The sequence below is a fragment of the Monomorium pharaonis genome, chromosome 1 (genome assembly GCF_013373865.1).
Source record: "Monomorium pharaonis isolate MP-MQ-018 chromosome 1, ASM1337386v2, whole genome shotgun sequence".
NCBI lineage: Eukaryota > Metazoa > Arthropoda > Insecta > Hymenoptera > Formicidae > Monomorium > Monomorium pharaonis.
In genome coordinates, this window is record NC_050467.1 from 6,035,526 (window position 1) to 6,046,540 (window position 11,015).

At 34.9% G+C, this 11,015-nt stretch overlaps 1 protein-coding gene across 2 annotated transcripts in view; it reads right to left on the minus strand.

Annotated features, from left to right (window-relative positions):
• Positions 1-11,015, minus strand: part of LOC105830976 (probable G-protein coupled receptor B0563.6) — a 107,956-nt gene that overhangs the window by 12,637 nt on the left and 84,304 nt on the right. The window lies entirely within an intron of this gene.

Below are 11,015 nucleotides of genomic sequence, written 5' to 3' on the forward strand. Positions count from 1 at the left end.
TTCAATTGTTTGTTATTTATATCAATTTTCTTATTATATTATTATTGACAAATTGAAGTCAAACTATAAGAGATTATTTATTATCATTTAAAATCTCTAATGAGTTGAGCATCTGTTTATTACTTGTTATTAGCTTAAATCATCAATTTGTCATCTCATCCCCCTTTTCCCTATACCGCGCGACATAGAGAGATTTAATTCGCATGTGTCCTAGACACGCATCTCCGGGGAAATACCGTCGAGTATCGCCGTGCATATCGCTCGATATTCCGAGCATCCGAAGGAACCGTCCTTAGATGATAGACGCGCGCGAGGGGAATTACACAATAACTCTTTTTCTTTCCCCGTCGCGTTTGTCTGCAGAAACATCTCTCCTATGCAACCGGTCCACCGACGACGACGCGACTCGTTCGATTAAAAATGTACGAGACGATTCGAAGGGACAACGGGGAAGCTTACGGGGATAGATCCTCCCGCTGGTTGGAATAACGCACGTGGGACCGCTAGAAAGTAATTTTCTTTCTCTCTTTCCAATGTCGCGCACAAAAATACATAATCGACTTGCCCCCCGACGACGACGACGACGACGAGAGAGAAGATCGTCGTTAACGAGTCGGTGCATGATGCATTCGTGCGTCGGAGCGCGACCACTCCGTAGGATTTGAGTTGCACTCTCGTCGGCGGCTCTGGAGAGAAGTTTTAACTAGTCATTCGACATAACGAGGGGTTATCTAAGGAGTGAGAGAGAGAGAGAGAGAGAGAGAGACGAGCCGCACGCTCGGTTCGTTCGGTGCTTGGGAATTAACGACTGTCCTCGCCGTGCGTTTGCATACAAAGTGCATTCTCCTCCGCGCCGCCGGGCCCTCGTTATCCTTTTTACTGCGCGACGCCCCTGGGGAGCTCTCCGCGAATGCGAGGCCTTCCGCCGGGAATAGACACTCCGGTGTGCGAAAGAAATTAAATCGTTATCCATATCCGGGATTCCGGGACGCCCGCCGTCGTCGACGCCGCAGACGACGACAACGACGACGACAATGACGCTCGCCGCGTTTACGGCGCTCAATTTACTCCGTTATTGGCGGTGTATGCAGGTTTACAAACTCCGGGGTAGGATTCGTTTTACAGCGCCTCATACAGAGGCGAAGTTGGATGAAAAATATTATGTAACGTCGTTTGTCCCTTATTATCATGAGGTGGGGACACGCAGGCGCGAATAATGGCGCGCGGACGGACGTTACGGCGCTAAGCTTGTGTTAGGTGATGGATTTAACTTCGCGCGGACACTTTATCTTTATCTTTGGAACCTTTGCCAGGAAATAAAAGTCCCCTATGGAGTGAATTCTCTTTCTAGACCTTTTTAAGTAATAAAAATGGAGTTATAAAAGTAATTAATGCAAATTGTTAAGAGCTTCTAATTATTCAACAATGAAATTAATGGTAAATCGGCCATGTGAGAGGTCAGACGCAGTGATCGGTGCGTAAGAAAATTAGCGACTTGTGTTAAAATGTGTTGCTATAACCTGCCAAAATAATTTTGCGGACGTTTCAGCTTCTTCTTCTTCTTCTTTTGCCCAATGGATTGCTGTCTCTGCCGAGACAAAGTACCACTTTTTCAAAACGCTTATTGGGCAGCAGTTGTGGGGGTAAACTGTGCCGACGTTTCAGCTTGACTTCACTTTAGTCACCCTCAGTGATTGAGAATAGATCATGGTGTTAATTATTCCGCGTGAAAACAGCAGTATACAAAAAGAAATCTACTCTAATCCGTAGTCGAGTCCGTCCGAAACAGTTTTAGCCGCCTCCACTCAGAGAATGCTCCGGGTTAAATATCTCGTAAACTACACATATATTTCTTTCAGTAACAGCGGATTGGTTCTATTTTTAATGATAAGAAATTGATTCTCAGAATCTTCCGGCGAACGACCACGTGTAAGTTAATTGGCGAGCCAGTGAACCGCGTTTACCCACCTCTGTTCTCTTCCGAGTCGTAATTTCATAAAGTTACACGGCGCCGACGAGGTAAACCGAGGGCGGCCTTATCAAAATAAATCGACCTCGCCGAAGATATGCCCACGCTACGTGCTTGTGACGAAAATATCGATCGGAACGATCAGCAGCGGGGGTTTATAGCCCGTAGCGAAGTCACATCTTCCCTACGATCGTAAACATACGTAACTTAAGTTACGAGTCGTTTTAGTCGTTTGCTATCTTCGACGAGAGCTTCCGGCGCTTTCTGTGCCCAAATGTATGAATGTCGCACGTCGGACGGGGGAAACCAACTCTCGTTGACATAGTTTTTACAATTACGTACTTATTGACTTTTTAAACAACCAATTATTATGATTAAACTGTACTAATAAGATAAAAGCTTTTTCTACATTTTCGTGCTGTGAACGATTCGATATATGATACGATTTTTTTTTTTAGATAAATGAAATATCAACATGCTGCATTGCCCACATAGAAAAATACTGCCAAGAAACTCAATTTTTATACTTTCTTTTTTCTAGTGAGTATTGACATTTTATCTTTAATAAAGAATATTTTCTTAATAATTGTCTTAAACTATACTCGTTACAAAAGCAATAGTCAAATAGGCATACCAAATGTGCCCCCGGCGATTATCAAAATAACATTTAGCTTGACATTTCCTGACTGAAAAAAATTTTCCTCAAAATTTTTATTCTCTAACTATTATTTTCTGAGTTATCGCAAAAAATGTCATTTTTAGTTTTTATTTTTTTCTACTGTAGTTTAATATAATCTAACATCATAGATTACTTATTGACAAAGGACACAAAAAATATTTTTTATTAATTTTAAATAAAAACCCGATTGAAAAAGAAATAAAATTATGAAATGACTTTTTTAATGTATTCCTTTCGAGGTTTAATTACCAAGCTTTTACGGAATATTCTTTTTATATTATTTTTATATCTTATTACTTTCAAATTTTTTCAACTTTTTGAGTTGGTGCAACATAGCAAAAAAATTAAAATAATAATCTTTTTTTTTATTATTTTAACAATAAAATTATTTATTTTCTTGTAACAATTATAAATATAATTATATAATACTACAAGGTTTTAAAAATATTTTTAATACAAAAACAATGTATCTATAAATATATAATTAAAATATTAATTTTAGGTCAGTCTTCATTACTTACTGTCTTCATTAATTACTGCAGTGTTATAATTTTCAATAAAAAGACGACTTAAAATTTCTGCTGGTTTTACAATTTTTGCTAAATATCTTACATGTAATAAATAAAAACAGCTAAATAAAAACAACAGTTAACAAAACGTTGTTTTCGTCACTTTGTTTCAAAATAATTTTCTGTCTTTTGTGTACTTTTACTTTGATCCGTTTCTGAACAAACTTATTTGCGCAAGTCAGCCATTTACTTGCTTTATCTTCAAATTGCTCTTTTTGTTTCACCATATATATAGTATACTTGTTTTGATTTAACTAAAACTTATTGTTAGGAGAAATTACCCCTTTGTCACAAAACAGATATTTTGCGATAACTTTTCCATTGTTTCTTTCGCCATAAATACATAAATGTGATGGCAACTTTGCTTCTTGTGCCAGCGAGCTCCGGTGTCTCCTCTATGTCGCAAATTTCGATTGACTGGCATAGTCATCGTCGTCGTCGCCGCGGAACAGCAGCGTAGACGAGAAAACGGGAGCAAAAAGGATCCGCTGGCGGTAAGACGTGACAGCCGCGATTGAGCGTTTCGCTATGTTGAGCGTCAGAAAAGTTGGGTGAACGTCGGAACGGCACGACGAAACTTTCCCGGAAGATTAACCGTTGTCCTAAATCGCGCCCGGCAATCGGACACCAACGCATCCGTATATATCCGCTGTGAAATCCGGCCCTCCTCCGGTTGTTATATCAAAAAAATTAAACGACGGTTGAGACGGATGTATCCGTCGGCGAAGACGGATCTTGCAGCGCGACAACGTGGCGCAAATTGTTTCGCTCAGAGAACTTGGCCCACGTGTCCCACGGAGACGTGGCGTACTTCCTAACGCGTTAATCTCATTATAAACTCAGATCGAATTAAAAACTAAACGAGCATAATCCCGCGGATAATTTAAATCGCTTGAAATTGGAAGATAGAATTATGTGTGAAATAGGACAAAAATTAGTATTAAAGTGTTAGCAAAAATAATAATTGCAACGTAATTGAAAAAAAAGCAATTGTAAAAGTTAACGTACAAATTTGTTTTATTTCTAATAGGTGATCGAATCTCAAGCATGCGTTAATGCTTGATTTGACTCTATTGATTCTAGTGTAAGTCACGACAGTTTTATTTATAATTTCGAATTCGAGACCATAAACAAAACTGTAATTTATATTCTGATAACGCGCGTTGTTGTATTTTAGTATTACAAAACTTTTCAACTAAATTGTTTTGTTTCATCAACAAATTACATTTGTTTGCCCATATCCAAATAACAGTTGAATTGATTAATCAAATTTCGTTTTATTCAATCAAATGGGTGTCAGTGCAGAGAACGTTTTGTTTTACCATTATTATTGGTGCGTAAAACTCAGCGTTTTTTTTATTTATAATGCTAGCGCTACACTATGCGCGTATTCGCGATTTGTAATTCGTAATTCGCGATTTATCTGACGTTCATAAACAGTGTGGTGAGAAAATTCGTTGATTCATCATGCGATTCGTCATTCGCACTGATTCGCTGGTCGAGTAGTCAGATAAATCGCGAATTACGAATTACGAATCGCGAATACACGCATAGTGTAGCGCTAGCATTATAAATAAAAAAACGCTGAGTTTTACGCATCGATAATAATGTAAAACAAAACGCTCTCTGCACTGGCACGTGTGGCGCTAGCATAATACATAAAACTTAGAGGTCTAAAGGCCATCACACACGAAATGGCATAACCTACATATGCATAGCATAAGACCGCTAGGCCAATACGCATCTTACGTAAATAAATATGGCGACTTTATGCTTATGGGAACTGATTAGTTCAACGGTCTTATACTATTGCTCATGAAGGTTATTTCGTATGTGATGGCTCTTAATTCCCGGACACAGACTTTTGTATAACGCATAATGTACAACGCATAAAAGAATCAGTCAATCTGAATCGCCTATTTCCCTCCCTAGGATAGAAATAAAGACCTCTGATTGATTAATTCACTTATGCATTATGCATTATGCGTTATGAAAAATCAATACCCGGGTTCTTAGGTCACAAATGCGGATGCGATAACTAAACAAAAGTTTAATAACGTTGCCTTAATTGACTCTCGCGTTTGCATTTGTAAATTGCAACGCATATTCTAAGTCTCTTTCTACGTCTTGTGTACAATGGTCTTTAATTTTCTTTTTGTTTTTAAAATTTTTCGAGGTAAATCCGTTAGTAATTTCCTTCTTTCAATCCACATAATGAAAGTGTAAATTTGCGAATTTTTGCACACGCGATTCTGTTAATTAATAAAGCTATGGCTGCGTTCCCAAATTTACTGCCAGCACTGAAAATGTATAGTACACGTAACATGAACTATAGACTTTCAGTACTGACAGTGAATTTCAGAACGCAGCCTGTATAATGATATCTCAGTGCTCGGTCTACAGCTTGATTTAATCATATATATTGGAACGGCGGCAATATATTGAAACTCTAAAGATCGGAATGGAGTACTTTGCATGTATTCTCGTTGCATAATTAACATTTGATGTAATATTATTTGAATTTTACCTGTTACGCGCATCTAATTGACTGTCTAATACTTGATTTAAAGTCAAAGCTAATCTATATCATCATAACTACAATAATATTCAAATTCTTAAATATACAATAGAATGCAAACTGTTTCAAGTCCACTCTGACAGCAACTGCTTAACCGATTCCCAGAAGTAAAAAATAATAAGAAAAAAATACTGTAAACTGCGAATAACGTTTTGGATACATATGTTAAAGCGTCCATGTAACTTATATAGCTCACATTGTCCTTGGGCGTCTTACGTTTCCATAAGCAACTTGAAATGAGACGAAGTAATTAAAAAGGGGATACTGTTGCGAAAATCGGCTGAAAAATAAAAACTGGCCACAGGCTTGTTTTATTTGCATGTATGTAAATATTAATGGATTCTCGATAGCGCGTCCACTTAACGTTAACGATGTTTAAATTGAATGCCAGGTTCCGCGGAATGAATATGTTAGAGTTAACCTATTGTCATCGAGCGATATGAGAATGTAACAATTGTTTAGAGGACTTTTAATCTTTATCGAGGATGTGTAGTGAGAAACACACAAAAAATACGCTTTGTAAAGCCGTAAAGTAATGTTTTCAATAGGTCATATTTAAGATTAAAATGTTTTTATTAATTTGCGTAAAATTTAAAGATCTACCATAAAAAAAAAAGTTAATATCAATGTAAGAAGAAAAATGTATATGACAGTTTTATAAAAACATTACTGTATATATAATTAAAATAAGATCGCAATTTGTATAATTCAGTTCAAATCAATTGAGAAAAAATTCATATATGGTTATAGCAAAATCTTATTGTTAGTGGTGAAATAATATTTCATATATAATTTTTAAATACATTTTTCAATTCTTCGAATTGTGCATCGTTATTTTCGGTCTCAACACAGTTCTTAAATTTAAAAGTAATATCACAGTATCAAATTGACTTATTTATTTAATAATACTAACATTTGAAACATCTGTAAGATTTCCTTTTCTGAAAAATATTAAGGATTGTTGTGTTTTTATTTTATATTATCTTGTTATCCTGTTACTGTATGTATGTATATATATATATATATATATATATATATATATAATTATAAAATGTTTATATATATTCTAATTAAGAATCGGTATAATTAAACGCGCGTTATCGTATGTTAATATCCTGTTTAATATATGTTATTATATATTTAATAACATTGTGTATTATGTACTGAATAACATCTATGAATATCATAATTTCAAGGAATTGTTATAGAAGTATTTACAGAACTCAGTAGAGTTATTAAATGTAATTTTCCATTTTGTTTAATATAAACAATGATTAAAAAAATAATTTTATATTATAATAATTACAAAAAAAGTTAAGAAAAAATATCCTGTAATTTAATAATTACTACTCGGTTTCGACATTGTTTTTGTGTAAATAAATAACTCATCCTAACCCCAACTCCCCTCAAAGTATATATTGCATAATAGAAAGATGGTAATATGGTCACCACAAAAATAAATGTAAAAAAATGGTTTTGTTTAAAAAAGTCACAATATTTTGTTACAAAATTATATATTTATATAAAATAAATTGTTAGGTTTGAAAAAACTGTAGCATAATTGCGAAGAGAGATAAAGATAGATAGACTTACTTTAAAGACGATTGAAAGTGACCATATTACCAGCATGCTTAGATGGCTATATTAAAAAAATTATATGTCATCGTTTAACATTGTATAACTCAAAATGTGTACAACCAAATAAAATATTAAATAAGAAAAAAGTGCATATACATTTGGGTAATAATGCGTTTAAAATGAATGAGGAAATATGTGTGATTTGATATTAAAATGTACCTTAAAAAAGTTTTGAAATTCTAAAAATGCTTTATAACAAACGTTGGGTATTGTGTATTGTCATATTAGCGTCACTTCATAACAGCAGGCTACTAAACAAATAATTCCATAATTAAGTAATTACTAGAATTTGTCAGCTAATAATGGAAATAACGGAGATAATATAGTGGCCATATTGTCAATAGTGGCCATAATACCTTCTTCTCTATATATCATAAATATAATATAAACAAATATTTACGTAGATTTGCCTAGTTGAATCTGAATAAATTAAGTTGAATAAATATCGTCTTCACGATAAATTCTGTAACGATTTACCTTACGACAAAGTAAAAATCGTATATGAGTCTAAAAATCGTTATGTTCCCTTCACTTTGCTCAAAAATTAATAGCAGTATGCAGTGGGTCAAAATCTATAGAAAATCGGTGGAAATTCAGATTTTTTACTTAAAATCCCAGGCTAAAATGGACGATTTTCTTACATTGTTCTTTAGTGTCGCAATGAAAATGAGTGATAATACCTTTAAAGCATTTGATTTGTACAACTAATGAATAAAGTCGACATAATGCAGAAAATTAAACAATTATTGATATTTAAAAGTCTAATGTAAGTCATTTCCGTTCGAAGATTCCATAATAATCGGAATAAGTAATCAGTTTGCAATACTGTCTTTGTCGTAATGAATGCAAAAAAAAATTAAAAAACGGTATGTTAAAGATAACACTATTCTTGAGATCTTAATTAAATAATTACCTAAATTCAGGAATTTTTTGTGGGCAAATAAACAGTTTTATTGAAAAAAACATATATAATATATATAAATTACAGGACAAAATTAAAGGAACAAAAATTTGAGGTAGCGCCATGTTCGTAAAAGTTGCGCAAAAAAATCTGAATTTTTTACATGACATAGCCCAAAGTGTTGACTTGACCTCTGCAAAATCTCCCCGCTATGGGTCCAGTAGTTTCAGAGTTATGCCCCTCGAAGCAACTCCCGGTTAAAAACAAAAGTTGCAAGGTTGTAGTTTGTAAAGTACAGGACAATCTGATGCGAAAAACGAATCAGAAATTCGGAAATGGGCTAAGCCGGTTCTGTAGGTGTCGCTCAGAGTGTCCCTGGTGCGCCCTGATACTCCCATCCCTTTTCAACCCTGATTCGCAACCGCTTAGGACTGACAGTGGTGACACCGTTTTGCGTCACGTTCGTCCAACCGAGGACTGCTCTCTAGTACCGCTTGGTTTTAAAACCGTTAAATGTCAAAAGTCTCACCTTTCTATGACCCCGCGAGAATGGATTAGGCAACCACCCCTAACACCAATCAACACCCGCAGGTGCCTCCATGCGTCCGGAAAATTCGGAAATGGACCGAATCGCACCCGTAGAGGTCTCTGGCACTCCTCCCTAACCACGCACAAAATCCACCTCTTTTAATCTCTACCTGCTACTCTTTCATTCGGACAGCGAGTCGCGGTTGCGCTAAGCTACAAGTGATTGCTTCAGGGCACAACTTACAATCTAGAAAGAGAAGGAAACCTAACACAAAAAGAGGGGATGAAAAGGAAATGGCTGGAGAGAACAAGGATTTTTTGATCTCGAATGCAAGTCGTGCCCTAAAGCGATCATCTGTAGTTTAGCACAACCGCGACTCGCCGTCCGACTGAAGAAGTAGCAGGTAAAAATTAAAAGGAGTTGATTTCGTGCGTGGTTAGGGAGGAGAACCAGAAACCTCTACGGGTACAATTCGGCCCATTTCTGAATTTTCCGGACGCATGGAAGCACCTGCGGGTGCTGATTAGTGTTAGGGGTAGTTGTCTAACCCATCCTCGGGGGGTAAGGGTCATAGAAGGATGAGACCTTCGACATGTAACGGTTTTAAAGTCGAGCCGTGCTAGAAAGTTGTCCTCGGACGGACGCGACGCAAAACGCTGTCACCACTGTCAGTCCTAAGGGGTTGTGAATCAGAATTGAAAAAGGATGAGGATATCAGGGCGCACCAGGGACACTCTGAGCGACACCTACAGAACCGGTTTACCCCATTTCCGATTTTTTCTGATTCGTTTTTCGCATCAGATTGTCCTGTACTTTACAAATTACAACCTTGCAACTTTTGTTTTTGACCCAGAGTTGCTTCGAGAGGCATAACTTCAAAACTGCTAGACCCACAGCGGGGAGATTTTGCAGGGATTAGGTCGACACTTTGGGCTATATCATATAAAAAATTCAGATTTTTTGCTCAACTTTTACGAACATGGCGCTACTTTAAACTTTTGTTCCTTTAATTTTGTCCTGTAGTTTATAAACTATGTTATTATAAACATATAAAATTATTATAAACATATAAAATTATTAAAAAAAAATTTATTTATTTATTTATAATTGTTTAAAATGGCGGAAGTACTGGCATACTTCCACAAACACACGTTTTCTAATTTGCGTGCAGCGCTATTCTTAGAATTTTATAAAGAATATTAATGTTCCTTAAATTTTATAATTATATTTATTTATTAAAAAATTATTTAATATTTGTCTATTTTTTCTACACATTATTAATTGTGAGTAATTAATATAATAAATTTACTTAAATTTAAGATGTTTAAAAATTAAAAACAATATATTGTATTTTAAACTTAAAACTTCAATATATTGTACTTTTTAGATTTTATTTTTATAGATTTTAGATAAGAGTAAGTTAGTATTTATTATTCATTTTTAATGATTCTTGGCCTTTAGAAGCCTATTTTACAAACGTATATTAATGTTATCGTTATTAATAAGATTCATATTATTTAAATTATTAGAGGAGAAGGTGGTAATATAGCCACCCAATTATATTTTATTTAATAACTTTTTTAATAATCAATGTTTTGAGTTGAAATTTTACGATTATATTCATCAAAGTGTTGCTCATTACATTTTCAATTCAAAGTTATAAAATATTTAGTATATTATACATTATTTATAAAAATATAACAATACTACATAATGAGCCTAAGAGAAATAGGGAGGGTAATATAGCCACTACAAAAATAAATGTAAAGAATTGGTTTTGTTTAAAAAGGTCACAGTATTTTGTTAGAAACATATATGGTAAATATACCGATTAGGGGAGCCCGCTGCGATAATCTTGGCCTTGACATATGTTGTCAATTACGACATATAATTATTCAGTATAAAAGTATATCAGATGAGTTTGCAACTTTCCACGTGTAGCGAGGTTTACCTCTCCCCCCTGCTTACAAAGCGAAACGACGTTCACGCTTGTACTTTACCACAAGGATTTGCGACATTAGATTTGAAATTATGGCCAAATAGCGAATTTAAAATGAGGGCGAAAATTATCAAGAAAATTATCAAAGTCTGCTAAAAACCAAAAAGATAGCCATATCATTCATATAGTACACATGTACCACAAAATTGTCTC